At 44.1% G+C, this 14,956-nt stretch overlaps 1 long non-coding RNA gene across 1 annotated transcript in view; it reads right to left on the minus strand.

The window, feature by feature from the left end:
• LOC308663138 overlaps window positions 1-14,956 on the minus strand; it is an 861,733-nt gene that overhangs the window by 6,956 nt on the left and 839,821 nt on the right. The window lies entirely within an intron of this gene.

The following is a 14,956-nucleotide window of genomic DNA, read 5'->3' on the forward strand; positions in this document are numbered from 1 at the left end:
TCATCTGTCTATCTTTTATCTATCTATCTATCTATCTATCTATCTATCTATCTATCTATCTATCTATCTATCTATCAACTATCTATCTATTATCTGTCTATCTTTTATATCTATCTATCTATCTATCTATCTATCATTTATCTGTCATTTATCTGTCATTATCTATCTATCTATCTATCTATCTATCTATCTATCTATCTATCTATCTATCTATCTATCTATCTATCTATCTATCATTTATCTGTCATTTATCTGTCATTATCTATCTATCTATATCTATCTATCTATCTATCTATCTATCTATCTATCTATCTATCTATCTATCTATCTATCTATCTATCTATCATCTATCTATCTATCTATCTTAATCTACTTTTTAAAACCATGAGCATACAAATGACTGGTGGCAAAGCAGCAATGAATCAATTGCAGTGCGCTTCTCTTTGCAATTAGTAGCTTCTAATCAAGCTGCTATTCACCAGGAGTAGCAGACAGTTTGGTCTAGTAGTAGTTAAGGCACAAGGCTGGAAAGTAGGAGACTGTGAGTTCCAGTCTCTCCTTGACTGGAAATCCAGTTGGGTGACTTTGGGCTAGAGCGCCCATGATTAGAACAGAATAGAATAGAATAGAATAGAATAGAATAGAATAGAATAGAATAGAATAGAATAGAATAGAATAGAATAGAATAGAATAGAATAGAATAGAATAGAATAGAATAGAATAGAAGACTTGGAAGGGACCTGGGAGGTCATCTAGTCCAACCCCCTGCTCAGGCAGGAAACCCTATACCATTCCAGATAAATGGCTGTCCAGTCTCTTCTTAAAAACCTCCAGTGTTGGAGCATTCACAGCTTTTGGTGGCAGGTTGTTCTGCTGGTCAATTGTTTAATATGTATTAATTTTATGGGCATAATGTTTAATGGCTTTTTAATTTTTGTATTCTATTTTTATTGTGTATTGCCCTGTTCACCGCCCTGAGTCCTTCGGGAGAAGGGCGGTATACAAATTAAATTATTAAATTAAATTATTAAATTAAATTAAATTCTCCCTGTCGGGAAGTTTCTCCTTAGTTCCAGGTTGCTTCTCTCCTCGGTGAGTTTCCATCCATTGCTTCTTGTCCTGCCTTCAGGGGCTTTGGAGAATAGCTTGACTGCCTCTTCTTTGGGGCAGCCCCTAAGATACTGGAGTGGTGGAGACGTCGTTTAGCTGGTTTCCGAGATGGCTGACGGTGAAGGGAGTGGGCCTCTCTGATATGGTGACCTGGCCTGGTGGTGGAACGCGGACGCTGTTGCCTCGGACATTTGTGAGGCAAAACTTAATCTCTGCGCCGCCAGAAAATCATTGGACCATGTTGTGGTTTCCCTTCTTGACTGACTATCATCCAGTCTTTTTTGCAACATGGAAGTGACTTATGTAACCAGAATCTCTCCTACCATTTTGTGACCATGCCGGCTTATTAATCCTGATGTATTTCATAGATTCTTTGCTCTAACTCCCTCCCCTTCTCCCCCCTCCCCTATAATAGAAGGCCCGGGTTGTAACCACTGTGGGAGAGTGGTTAAGTTTTTACATCTGCTGCCTCCCAGAGGTGAGAGCTCTGGGGGGTATTGCTCCCCCGGTTTGTATGTACCAGGTTGCCCCCCGGCTTTGACCGCCGTGAGAGGGCGGGATTCGATCTATCCCGGGATTTCCCAACTCCAGTGGCAGTGGAGCTGGGCTGGCTCTCTGGACACTTGCCTTCGATTTATTTATTTTGAGATCCTCCCATGTTGAGTTGATCTGGTCTGCCTTGCTGTTTTTTTTGTCGGACTTGTTAAGATCATGCGTCTGACTTATTCGAGCACGACCTTATACGCTCTCAGGGGGGCCCCCCCATCCTGGGAGCGACCCGCCTTACTTTTTACACCTCCTCTTGATGAAGGGCCCGAGTGTTGGGACCCTGAGAGATGGCTGGGCATGGGTAGGGGCCTCCGATATAAGCCAAATAGGAGGCCCCTGGTTAGTTTTTTGGTTAAATTTTTTAGGAGGTTAGGGAGGGGGGTGGGAACTTCTTTTGGTTGTTCGGATATGGGGGGCAGTCCAGCAACCACTGTTCAGGCCAGGGCCGGGATTGATCGCGGAGGGGAGGAGCGGAGGTCGGTCGCCCCCGGGGCTCCAGGGCAAGTCGTGGGAATAGGCATTAGGGACGTTAGGGAATGGCAGCAGGTGCAGGAACAGAGGGCTGTATCGACTCCAGGGAAGGCCTCTCCGCTACTTGCAAGCGGTGAGGCGTTCCGACCCTCTTGTTCTACCCCGAGGTCCCGGGAGTGAGGATGTGCAGCCTCCTGAGCTCCGGCTGGTGTACCTGAATGCCAGGTCTGTCGTTAATAAAGCTCCTCTCGTCCGTGACTTGGTCGGGGGTGAGCAGGCGGACCTGGCTTGCATCACGGAGACTTGGTTGGGCCCAGAGGGCAGTATTCCTCTGGCTGATCTCTGCCCACCAGGTTTCCGGGTGCTACACCGGCCTCGGGCTCAGGGTAGGGGTGGGGGAGTGGCTGTTGTTATGAGGGAGACCTTAGCTCCGCGGGAGGCCACCGTTCCGCAGATAGTCGGTTGTGAGTCTCTCTTCTTGAGATGCGGCCCTGGTGCGCAGCTGGGCTTGCTGCTGGTGTACCTTTCGCCTAGTCACGCAGCAGCAGCCCTGCCTGAGCTTCTCGATGTCCTCTCTGGGTTGGTGGTTGAGTTCCCGAAACTTATAGTTTTGGGGGACTTCAATCTACCATCTCTGGGAGGATCATCTGAGTTGGCTCGGGAGTTCATGGCTTCCATGACGGCCATGGACCTGACGCAAGTAATTTCAGGACCGACTCATGAGGGAGGCCACACCCTTGACCTAGTTTTCTTATCTGGGCGGTGGTTAGATGATCTTGGTGGGGGCTCCCCAATTATTATGCCCCTGTCATGGACCGATCATCATCTCCTGCGGCTGGTCTTCCGTTTTGCCACCCCCCGCCGTGGGTGTATGGAACCAGTTAGATGGTACCGCCCCAGACGCTTAATGGATTCCACGAGATTCCAGGCAGCGCTGGGGTCCCCACCTGCCTCCCCCACTCACAGCTCGGCAGATGCCTTAGTGGAAGCTTGGGAAAGGGCAGCCACTGAGGCTCTTGACCGAGTTGTACCCTTGCGGCCCCTGACCCGATGCAGATCCCGTCGAGCTCCATGGTTCTCCGCGGAGCTCCGGGAGATGAAGCGCCGGAGACGGGGCCTAGAGAGCGGTTGGAGGTCCAGCCGATCCGAATCCGACCGATTGCGACTAAGAACCCATATTAGGTCTTATCTCGCTGCGATAAGGGTGGCGAGGTCTAATCACTTCGCTACCCTTATCGCGTCCGCAGATAATCGCCCGGCCGCTCTGTTTAGGGTGACTCGCTCCCTCCTTAATCAGGAGGTGAGGGAGGAACCCTTGCAGGGTTGTGCCGAGGAGTTTAACAATTATCTGTCGGACAAAATCACTCGGATTCGGACCGGTCTGGACTCCGACTGGGCAGAGTCTGGCGATCAGGACGCGGGTGGTCTTGTCGATATCACTTGGGAGGAGTTTGATTCTGTGACTCCGGAGGAAGTGGACAGGATTATGGGGAGACTGAGCTCCACCACATGTTTATTGGACCCGTGCCCTTCCTGGCTGATTTATGCAGCCCGGGAGAGGACACGCAGCTGGTTCCAGGCAGTTATATCAGCTTCTTTGAGTGAGGGTAGCTTCCCCGCCGTCTTGAAAGAGGCGGTGGTGAGGCCCCTCCTCAAGAAGCCTGCCTTGGACCCAGCTGTATTGAACAACTTTCGTCCGGTCTCCAACCTTCGCTTTCTTGCGAAGGTTGTTGAGAGTGTGGTGGCGCATCAGCTCCCTTTGGTCCTGGATGAAGCGGATTATCTAGACCCGTACCAATCGGGTTTCAGGCCCGGGCACAGCACGGAGACGGCATTGGTCGCGCTGGTGAATGATCTCTGGAGGGCTCGGGACAGGGGTCATTCCTCTGTTCTAGTCCTATTGGACCTCTCAGCGGCTTTCGATACCATCGACCATGGTATCCTGCTGCAGCGTCTCAGGGGATTGGGAGTGGGAGGCACGGTTTTACAGTGGTTCTCCTCCTATCTCCAGGGACGCTCGCAGTCGGTGTTGACAGGAGGGCAGAGGTCGACCGCGAGGTCTCTCGTTTGTGGAGTTCCTCAGGGGTCGGTCCTCTCGCCTCTCCTGTTCAACATCTATATGAAACCGCTGGGTGAGATCATTCGTGGCTTTGGAGTTGGGTATCATCAGTACGCTGATGATACCCAGCTTTTTCTTTCTACCCCAAACCACCCCAGTGATGCCCTCAACGTGATGTCCCGTTGCCTGGAGGCGGTTCGGGTCTGGATGGGGAGGAACAGACTTCAACTCAACCCCGACAAGACCGAGTGGCTTTGCATACCTTCATCCCGGGTCTATTCGGATATTCCATCTCTTTCTATGGGGGGTGAATTATTACCCCCCGTTGATAGGGCTCGCAACTTGGGAGTCCTCCTAGATTCGCGGCTTACCTTGGAAGATCACATGGTGGCCGTGACTAGGGGGGCTTTCGCCCAGGTTCGCCTGGTGCGCCAGTTGCGGCCCTATCTAAGCCGGGATGATTTATGCACGGTCACTCATGCGCTCGTGACCTCTCGTCTGGACTACTGCAACGCCCTCTACATGGGGCTTCCCTTGAGGACCACCCGGAGGCTCCAACTGGTACAGAATGCAGCCGCGAGAGTTGTGTTGGGAGTTTCCCGATACTCCCACGTGACACCTCTGCTCCGTGAGCTGCATTGGTTGCCAGTTGTCTTCCGGGTGAGATTCAAGGTGCTAGTAATGGTGTTCAAAGCCCTCCATGGCATGGGGCCGGAGTACCTCAGGGAACATCTGCTGCCGGCATCAAGCTCCCTGCGCCCTGTGCGTTCCCACAGAGAGGGCCTCCTCAGGGTGCCACCGGTCAGAGAATGCCGTCTGGTGGCCCCCAGGGGGAGATCCTTCTCTGTGGGCGCCCCGGAGCTATGGAACCAGTTACCGGTTGAGCTCCGGACGGCGCCCGATCTGCGCTCCTTTCGCCGCGATCTGAAAACATACTTGTTCGAGCAAGCCGGCCTGGCCTGAGGGGGGATTGGTGGGGTTTTTTATCATTCTTATTGGGGTTTTTACTATGTATCAATTGTATTTTAATCGGGCATGCATTTAATTATCTTTTAATTTTTGTAAATTTCTGTGTTTTATTCTTGCCCTGTACACCGCCCTGAGTCCTTCGGGAGAAGGGCGGTATAGAAATGATAATAAATTAAATTTAAATTAAATTAAATTAAATTAAATTAAATTAAAATACTGGAAGGCTGCTGTCATGTCTCCCCTATTTCTTCTCTTCTTTATATAATATAACCTATAAAGGCCATAAATTTGCAGAAATAAGCAAGAGCCGGCATAGTACATGAGCACTCAAAGTTTGGTGGAAGAAGGCCTTTTTCCCTGTCCTCTGAAAGATTAATAGAGAGGAAGAGGTCAACCACTGACCTTGCAGGACAAGCTACTCCTTGGCACTTGCTTTGGGACCCCATCCTCCTAGCATGCCAGAGTTGGTGGACCATATATTCCTTTTTAAATTATGTCCACTGGATCAACGTTGCTCATCCTTGGCAATTTGAAGACGCATGGACTTCAATTCCCAGAATTCTCCAGCCAGCCAGAGAGAGATTGAAAGGGTCAGATTCTAATCTAAGAAGACAGTTCTGCAAATATCAAGGACCCAAACCAGAAGAACTTTGTAAACATCCTGCTGCTAACAAGTCTGGTAACTCTTACGAAGAAAAAATATATGGAGTAGCTTGCCTCCTCAGAAAAGGCCGTCAGCTCTCCCATTACACCGAAAGTCTTGGTCAAAGAAATCCAGAATGTTTTGATTAGGAATTGCCTGGGTTCCACCTTTGGAAATAAAGCTGCTTGGTGGAAAACTTGTGTTCCCACGTCAAACTTTCCCCCAATCAGTCGGATGAACCCTAACACAGACTGCGGTTCCCTTGTTGTTCTTCTCCCCTTGGTGCTTTGGAAAATAGTTTGACCTGTCTTTGCATTTTCCAAAGTACCAAAAGGCAAGATGAGCAGCAATGGATGGAAACTAACCAAGGAGAAGGAAGGAAGGAAGGAAGGAAGGAAGGAAGGAAGGAAGGAAGGAAGGAAGGAAGGAAGGAAGGAAGGAAGGAAGGAAGGAGAGAAAGAAAGAGAGAAAGAAAGAAAGAAAGAAAGAAAGAAAGAAAGAAAGAAAGAAAGAAAGAAAGAAAGAAAGAAAGAAAGAAAGAAAGAAAGAGGAAGGAAGAAAGAAAGAAAGAAAGAAAGAAAGAAAGAAAGAAAGAAAGAAAGAAAGAAAGAAAGAAAGAAAGAAAGAAAGAAAGAAAGAAAGAAAGAAAGAAAGAAAGAAAGAGGAAGGGACCTTACAGGTCTTCTAGTCCAACCCCCTACTCAAACAGGAGAGTTATACCATTTCAGACATATGGGTGTCCAATCTCTTCTTCAAAAACCTCCAGGGATGGAGAAGATTCAAATCAAGCTCTCTCTTTTCTTTTAGAGGGTATATTTTAGCTTTGCAGGATCTCCCTTTTTCTCCCATTTCTTCTGCTTCACACTTCCATCTCTTACTCTTTAGATCAGGGGGTCTTCAAACTTGGCCCTTGTACGACTTGTGGACTTCAACTCTCAGAATTCCTCAGCCAGCTTTGCTGGCTGAGGAATTCTGGGAGTTGCAGTCCACAAGTCGTAAAAGGGCCAAGTTTGAAGACCTCAAGTCTGGATCCAAGTCCGCGGTTTCATCAAAATGGCTGACTGAGGAATTCTGGGAGTTGCAGTCCACTAGTCATAAAAGGGCCAAGTTTGAAGACCCCTGCTTTAGATGTTAAAAAAAAAAAACCGGTATGCCAAATCAGTTGGATTATTTTCTTAGCGGACGTTTGCTTCAAATTTCCCAACCGCGGGAAAGACCTTTGGAAAATGGCGGCCTTCTGCACAGAGCAATGGACAACAAATGCACCCAGGTTGCATTTTGAGGTGTAGTTACTTCCTCAGCCCGGCTGAGTTGTCAGCGGGGGTGTGTGTGAACCCTGAGTTAGAGGGCTGCCAGCAGGTGAGGGTTGCAAAGGAGCATCCCTAGCCTGAATCACAAGACAGGATGTGCAACTTCATAAAAACTTAGTTCCTTGCTCAGGGCAAATCTTTCTTTCCCAGAAGTCAAATGAGACCGGACAGGAAACAAATGCTTCCCTGCTTGGTAGCTGGTGGATTTATGACATGTCAAGTTTAAATAGCGTCCATCAAGGCTTAAAACGGTCCGGATGGGGAGAGGAATCCATTTTTCAAGCCTCCCAAAATAGAACAGGACTCTCTGGCGGTAGGTGAGGAGTTCTACCACTTCCACAGAGCTGGAAGACGCAAGTCTCCCGTTTTTATTCCGATTTCATCTCTTCTTGTCCTTTTTTTCCCTTTTTTTTAAAGGCTTCTTATGCACCAAAAAAATAAAATACTGTAGCTGCCATTCCGTATCAAATATCAAATGACTGAAGCAAGCTTTTGGATACCAATCAACCGTGGTGCCGGCTTCAGCTGAACTGTACCTTCCAGCCCTCCTTGCAAATCCTCTGAATAATTCATCCTTAGCGCTAATGAGACCTGTTGCCTCTTGCTTTTCAGAGAGTTTACAGACTGCCAACTACTAGGTTTTGCCGAGATTCTCGTTGTTGGTGTCTTTGTTCTGTTCCAGGGGAATTCACTGGTTGGTTGGTTTTCCTACAGGGAGTATCGGCAGTAGCCCTATAAACTGGGTAAGGGTTGGAAGGAGAGGGGGAGAGGGGGAAAGGAAAGGGGGAAAGGAAAGGAAGAAGGGGAGTGGGGGGATTGATAGGGGAGGGGAGAGGAGAGGAGAGGAAATAAGGAGGAGAGGAAAGGAAAAATAAAATAAGGAGGAGGAGAGGAGAGATAAAATAAGGAGGGGAGGAGAGAGGAGAGATGAGGAGAGATGAAATAAGAAGGAGAGGGGAGGGGAGGAGAGGGGAGGAGATATAAAATGAGAGGAGAGGAGAGGAGAGATAAAATGAGGAGGGGAGGAGAGAGGAGAGGAGAGAGGAAATAAGGAGGAGGAGAGGAGAGATAAAATGAGGAGAGGAGAGATAAAATAAGGAAGGGAGGAGAGAGGAGAGGAGAGGAGAGATGAAATAAGGAGAGGAGAGGGGAGGAGAGGGGAGGAGATATAAAATGAGAGGAGAGGAGAGGAGAGATGAAATAAGGAGGGGAGGAGAGAGGAGGAGAGATAAAATGAAGAGAGGAGAGATAAAATAAGGAGGAGAGGAGAGATAAAATGAGGAGGGGAGAGATAAAATAAGGAGGGGAGGAGAGGAGAGCGGAGGAGAGGAGAGATAAAATAAGGAGAGGGGAGGAGAGATAAAATGAGGAGGGGAGAGATAAAATAAGAAGGAGGAGAGGAGAGATCAAATAAGGTGGAGAGGAGAGGAGAGATCAAATGAGGAGTGGAGAGGAGAGAGAAAAATACATGGCTTGCCTTTTACCACAGAGGGTCAGGCAAAATTTAAGCCCCTTTCTTTGGCCTGATCTTATGCCAATTTCCTTGGGGCTTTTCTTCTTAAGGTAGCATGGGGAGGGAGGGTTGAGAACAACAACAGCAGCCCCCCCCCAAAAAAATACGTTTGGTGGGCGACTTAGTTCTGCTGATTGAGGCAAACTCCAGCTAGAAAACCTTGTCTAAGGGTACCGCAGGTAAAAGATTGCCGGCGGGTAACACCCAGGGGGAGGGCCTTCTCTGTGGGTGCACCGGCCCTGTGGAACCAGCTGCCTGTGGAGCTTAGGACTGCCCCCGACCTTCGTTCATTCCCCCGGGACCTGAAGACCTGGCTCTTCGAGCCTTCTGGCCTGGACTGAGAGTATTAATTGGGGTTTTAATTGGATTCTAATTGGGATTTTTATGTATTCAAGGTTAATGTAATCATTTTGATTGTTTTTAATCTTTGTAATTTGTTGTACTGTTTTTAAAAACCTTGTGAACCACCCTGAGTCCTACGGGAGAAGGGCGGTATATAAATTGAATAAATAAATAAATAAATGAGATGAAGATAATGTTTTTCAAAAGAAAAAGAAAAGAAACAATCAGGAGTTTAAATGATTCAGTTATACTCATACAGTTTTACTTTTTGGACCTATTTTTTCCAGCTCTGCTTTCCCAGCTTGACAGTCAGCAGATGTGCTGAGATTGTAGAACATCTGGAGGGCATCATCTTGAAGAAAGTGTGGCTGGATCATTTCAATGTTAAACGTGTGGGGCTCTTGTCACATTCATACCTAAGGCAGGATCTGTTAGGCATATGGTGTTAGCCTACAATGTTGGGTTGAAAATATATTAACCATAATGCTATGTCTTTAAGAAGTTAATTGGCCAATGGGTGTGTAAGTGTTCTCATGGCCATAAGAGGAAGCTAGGAACGTAGCTTCTCTCTCTCTCTGAATTCACTGATCTCTACTATTACTGTTTTTGCTCTGCTGTTGGTTTACTACTGTTGTAAACCTGAACTGTGTATTGACCTCTGGACCGGTAAGAAGACTTTGTATTTTGGATTGCTACTTGGACTGTTTATTTTTGACTGTGCATTTTTGTTTTTACACCACCTCAAAGTAAAATACTTTTTGCTTTTAGAACTCAGTGTATTTCTGTGTGTGATTTTTACTGCTCTCAGTGCCCTTCCTTGTCTGTGCAACTCTTTGGTAGCACAAGGAGACCTCTGCACAATAAATTCCATAACACTGGTTATGGGCCCAGGCCTGTACTGAGAGTTAGTACACACAGTATTCCTAGCTGAGTTTGTATTTGGTGTAAAATGGCACAGGAACTGATGTCAGGCATCTCCTGGATAACCCAGTTGGATGGGACAAACTATGTTTCCTGGTCCACAAAATGCTGCTTGCTTTTGCGCAAGGAAGGACTATGGGCTGTTGTAAATAACCCACCAGATACTACTGCTTGGGATCCAGATGACGAAGAGGATGCAAAGAAGTTAGACAACTTTAAACGTAGCAATGAGAAAGCTCTTTGCATTATTGGACTAACACTGAATGACCAGCAGCTTGTCCATATTCGTGGTGAGGAGTCTGCTGCTAGGTGTTGGGATGTTTTGCGAAGGCTTTATGTTCGTGACAGTGTGGGTGCACATATACACCTTACGCGTAAGCTGTTTAGGGCTCGTCTGCAGAAGAATGGAGATATGCTGACCCATTTAAATTACATGAAGGCAACTTTTCAAGAGCTTCATGAAAAGGAGCTGATTTTTTCAGAGTTGCATCAGGTCTACATTATTCTGTCATCTTTGGATGAGAGTTATGATGAGTATGTTTCTTCTTTGGAAGTCCTGACCAGAGAGGAACTGACATTGACTAACATTACTGGGAGACTGCTGGAAGAGTCCAGAAGGAGGCGTGACAGAGACCAGCTGAGAGAGACACAGCCACAAGAGGAGCAGCAATTCACCACTGCTTACAACGTCAAGAAATGTTATTCTTGTGGGGCTAGAGGGCATATAGCCAAATTCTGTAGAAAGGGTAAAAAACAGAATGTGAATAGCAGTGGGAAGGCTAAAAAGAGCATTGGTTTGGCTATTTCTGGTGAACCAACATCCAGAAACAATGAATTGTGGGTTGTTGATAGTGGGGCTTCACAATGCATTACTAAAGTGAAAAAGAGGTTTGTTAATATGAAAAACAGCAACCAATATGTTTCACTAGCAAACGGTTGGAGGATGAAGGCCTCTGGTGAAGGTAATTCCTATTGTCCATGCATTGATGAACAGTTACCTATGTTATATATACCTAAACTAAGATTCAACCTGTTATCTGTAAGGGAATTGGTTAAGGTTGGGTTTGTGGTAACATTCAGAGGGGAGCAATGCACTATTGAGAGGAATGGAACCTGTGTAACTGCTAATTTGAAAAATGGTTTATTCGTTCTCACAAGTAACCAAGTTAGTACAGTTAAAGCTAACTCAATATGTGAGAACAAGAAGCCACATGATGAATGTATACATTTATTGCATAGGCGGTTAGGGCATGTAAACTTTAACTCACTACGTAAAACAGTGGAATTAGTAGAAGGAATTAAACTGAAGCCATGTAGTAAGTATTTGAATTGCAATGCCTGTAATCAGGAAAAGAGTAAGGCAACTCCTGCACACAGGATAAACAGCTTCAAAACAACTGTTCCTTTGGAAGTTGTGTTTGCTGATTTAATTGGACCCATGAAACCAAGTTTAGGAGGGTCATGCTATATGTTAAGTATATTGGACCACTACTCTAGATATGGTTTTTGTTATCTGCTTAAGTCAAAGGCAGATACTTTCCAACAATTTGCAAACTGGCTGAAGTTCGTGGAGAGAAAAACAAAGAGAAAGGTTCAGTGCATAATTACTGATAATGGTACTGAATTTACAAATAAGCGCTTTGTTGATATGCTACAATCAGCTGGCATTGAGCATAAACGTTCAGCTCCTTATAGGCCTCAACATAATGCATTTGTTGAGAGACGTGGGCAAACGTTACAAGCCATGATGAGAACCATGTTACAAGATTCAGGCTTAACAGATAGACTGTGGGGGGAGGCAGCAAAATGTGCAAACCATGTTCTGAATATAGTTGTTAATACTTCTACTGGTAAAATACCATATACTATATGGCATGGTAGAAGACCAAACCTTGATTACCTGCACACGTTTGGCACCCCAGCTTGGGTCCACATTCCTGCACAACTCAGGAGTAAAGGCCAACATAGGGCTAGGCAATTATACTTCGTAGGTTACGAAGCTAACCATAGATCCTATCGTTTCTGGGAACGAGGCACAACTAATGTATATAACAGTGCTAGTGCAAAATTCCTTGAGCACGTTGGTTGGGATAGGTTAGAGCAAGAAGCTGTTAATACTGATCCTCTAGTGTTTGAGGACTCCTCTGATAACGTAACTAGTAATGATAATGCATCTCCTGTAAATATGAAAGATGAAGAGGAGATAGGGGAGATAATAGATGAATCAGAGGAAGGAAAGGAGACAGAAATTCAAAGCCCTGTAATTCCTTGGCGTTCAATGCGTATCAGACATCCACCTGATCGCTATGAAGCTAGTATAGTATGTCAAGTTAGTGTAGAGCCATCTAACTATGATGAGATCAGGATGTATCCTGAAAAGGAACAAGCATCATGGAAAGCTGCAATGAACAGGGAGTTGAATTCTTTGCAGGATCTTAAGGTTTATGTGAAAGCAAAACTGCCACCTGGTGAGCAAGCTATAGGTTGTAAATGGATATATAAAATAAAGAAGGGTGTAGACGGAACTATAACCCATAAGGCACGTTTGGTTGCACAAGGTTTTGCCCAAACTACTGAGGATTATGACGAAGTGTTTGCACCCAGTCTAAGGGCGACTACTTTAAGAGCAGCTTTAGTATGGGCGGCTAAAAACCAATATATGGTTAACCATGTAGATGTTGAAACTGCATATCTACATGCTCCATTGCAACATACTATTTATTTAAGAATACCACCAGGATTGACCAGTGATAGAGACCATGATTGTTGGGAGTTAAAGAAAAGCCTCTATGGATTGAAACAATCAGGCTATGAGTGGAATAAATGTTTAGTTAATGAGTTAAGTGCAATAGGTTTTGTAGCCAGTAATGCTGATCCTTGTTTGTTTAGAAGAGAACACAACGGAGCATTATCTTTTATTTTATTATTCACAGATGATATTGCAATAATAACAAAAACTGAGTTAGAAGCACAAACTATCATTTCAAGATTGCAAAATAAATTCACAATTAGAAATCTTGGAGAAATTAGCCACTATTTGGGGTTAGATATTGTGAAAACAAATAGGGGTTTTAAGGTGTCGCAAGCCAGTAAAATATCTCAGTTATTAAAGAGATACAATATGGAAATGTGTAAACCAGCAAAAACTCCGATGGCTATGGATTTTAAGGACACTAATGTTGAGAGTCCTGTATTTGATAAGACTATGTACCAATCTTTGATAGGAAGTCTTATGTATCTGAGTAATTGGACTAGACCTGATATTTCTTACTGTGTAAACCAATTAGCTAGGTACAACAATAATCCAACTGTTAGACACTGGCAATCAGCTAAACGAGTATTAAGGTATTTGAAGCAAACTATTCACTACTCGTTATATCTAGAGCCAAATCGTGAGTTAATCCTTACTGCATATGCAGATGCGAGTTTTGCCTCTGATTCAAACACTCGTAAATCTACCTCAGGGTTGGCTATAATGTTGGGTGATTCTTTAATTGGATGGAAGTCTATTAGACAAAAACACATAAGCTTATCTACAATGGAGGCTGAATTTTCATGTCTATCAGTGTTATGTACAGAACTGCTAGTGTACAAACAATTATTGTTAGATATGGGTTTAAATGTAAATGATCCATTTATTGTGTATGAGGACAATCAAGCTGCGATAAAGATGGCTAATAGTGCTGCAGTAAGAACAAGATCTAAACATACTGATCTTCGTTATTTAAATGTCAGACAATGTGTCAAAGATAAATTAATACAGTTAGAGTATTGTCCATCTGATGTAAATATTGCAGACCATTTTACGAAGGTACAAAGTGCTGTGAAACACAATGCTAATTGTGAAAGAATGTGCATAAGATTGTAAGAGTTATATATTATTCTACCCAAAGGGGAGAATGTTAGGCATATGGTGTTAGCCTACAATGTTGGGTTGAAAATATATTAACCATAATGCTATGTCTTTAAGAAGTTAATTGGCCAATGGGTGTGTAAGTGTTCTCATGGCCATAAGAGGAAGCTAGGAACGTAGCTTCTCTCTCTCTCTGAATTCACTGATCTCTACTATTACTGTTTTTGCTCTGCTGTTGGTTTACTACTGTTGTAAACCTGAACTGTGTATTGACCTCTGGACCGGTAAGAAGACTTTGTATTTTGGATTGCTACTTGGACTGTTTATTTTTGACTGTGCATTTTTGTTTTTACACCACCTCAAAGTAAAATACTTTTTGCTTTTAGAACTCAGTGTATTTCTGTGTGTGATTTTTACTGCTCTCAGTGCCCTTCCTTGTCTGTGCAACTCTTTGGTAGCACAAGGAGACCTCTGCACAATAAATTCCATAACAGGATCAAATCCCTGTTATTTACTTTTCATTACCCTTAAAAATCAGTAACCGGACACTGAACGATGTTGAAGTGAATATCATGATTAATTGACCTCTATGCTGCATGCTAGTCTATATTGATTGGGTAGAAGTCCATTTATTATTAGGGACAATCCTTCTACTTATATCCTGGATATAGACTTCAAATCTGATAGAAGGCTCCGATCTACAAACAGGGAGCAAAACAAGGAATTTATGATAGACCGAAATTGGCAGCTTCTCTTTTACATTCACTTTTTAAAAACACATTTTAGGGGGGGGGAAATGTTGTTCAGAAAGTAACAGAGCTCAGCTTTGCAAGAACACATAGCAAAGAGAATAGAATAGAATAGAATAGAATAGAATAGAATAGAATAGAATAGAATAGAATAGAATAGAATAGAATAGAATAGAATAGAATAGAATAGAATAGAATAGAATAGAATAGATATTGGAATATAGAATAAAATAGATATTGGAGAATAGAATAGAATAGAATAGAATAGAATAGAATAGAATAGAATAGAATAGAATAGAATAGAATAGAATAGAATAGAATAGAATAGAATAGAATAGAATAGAATAGAATAGAATAGAATAGAATAGAATAGATATTGGAATATAGAATAAAATAGATATTGGAGAATAGAATAGAATAGAATAGAATAGAATAGAATAGAATAGAATAGAATAGAATAGAATAGA

This window comes from Vipera berus, assembly GCF_964194415.1.
Source record: "Vipera berus genome assembly, chromosome: 2".
Lineage (NCBI taxonomy): Eukaryota > Metazoa > Chordata > Lepidosauria > Squamata > Viperidae > Vipera > Vipera berus.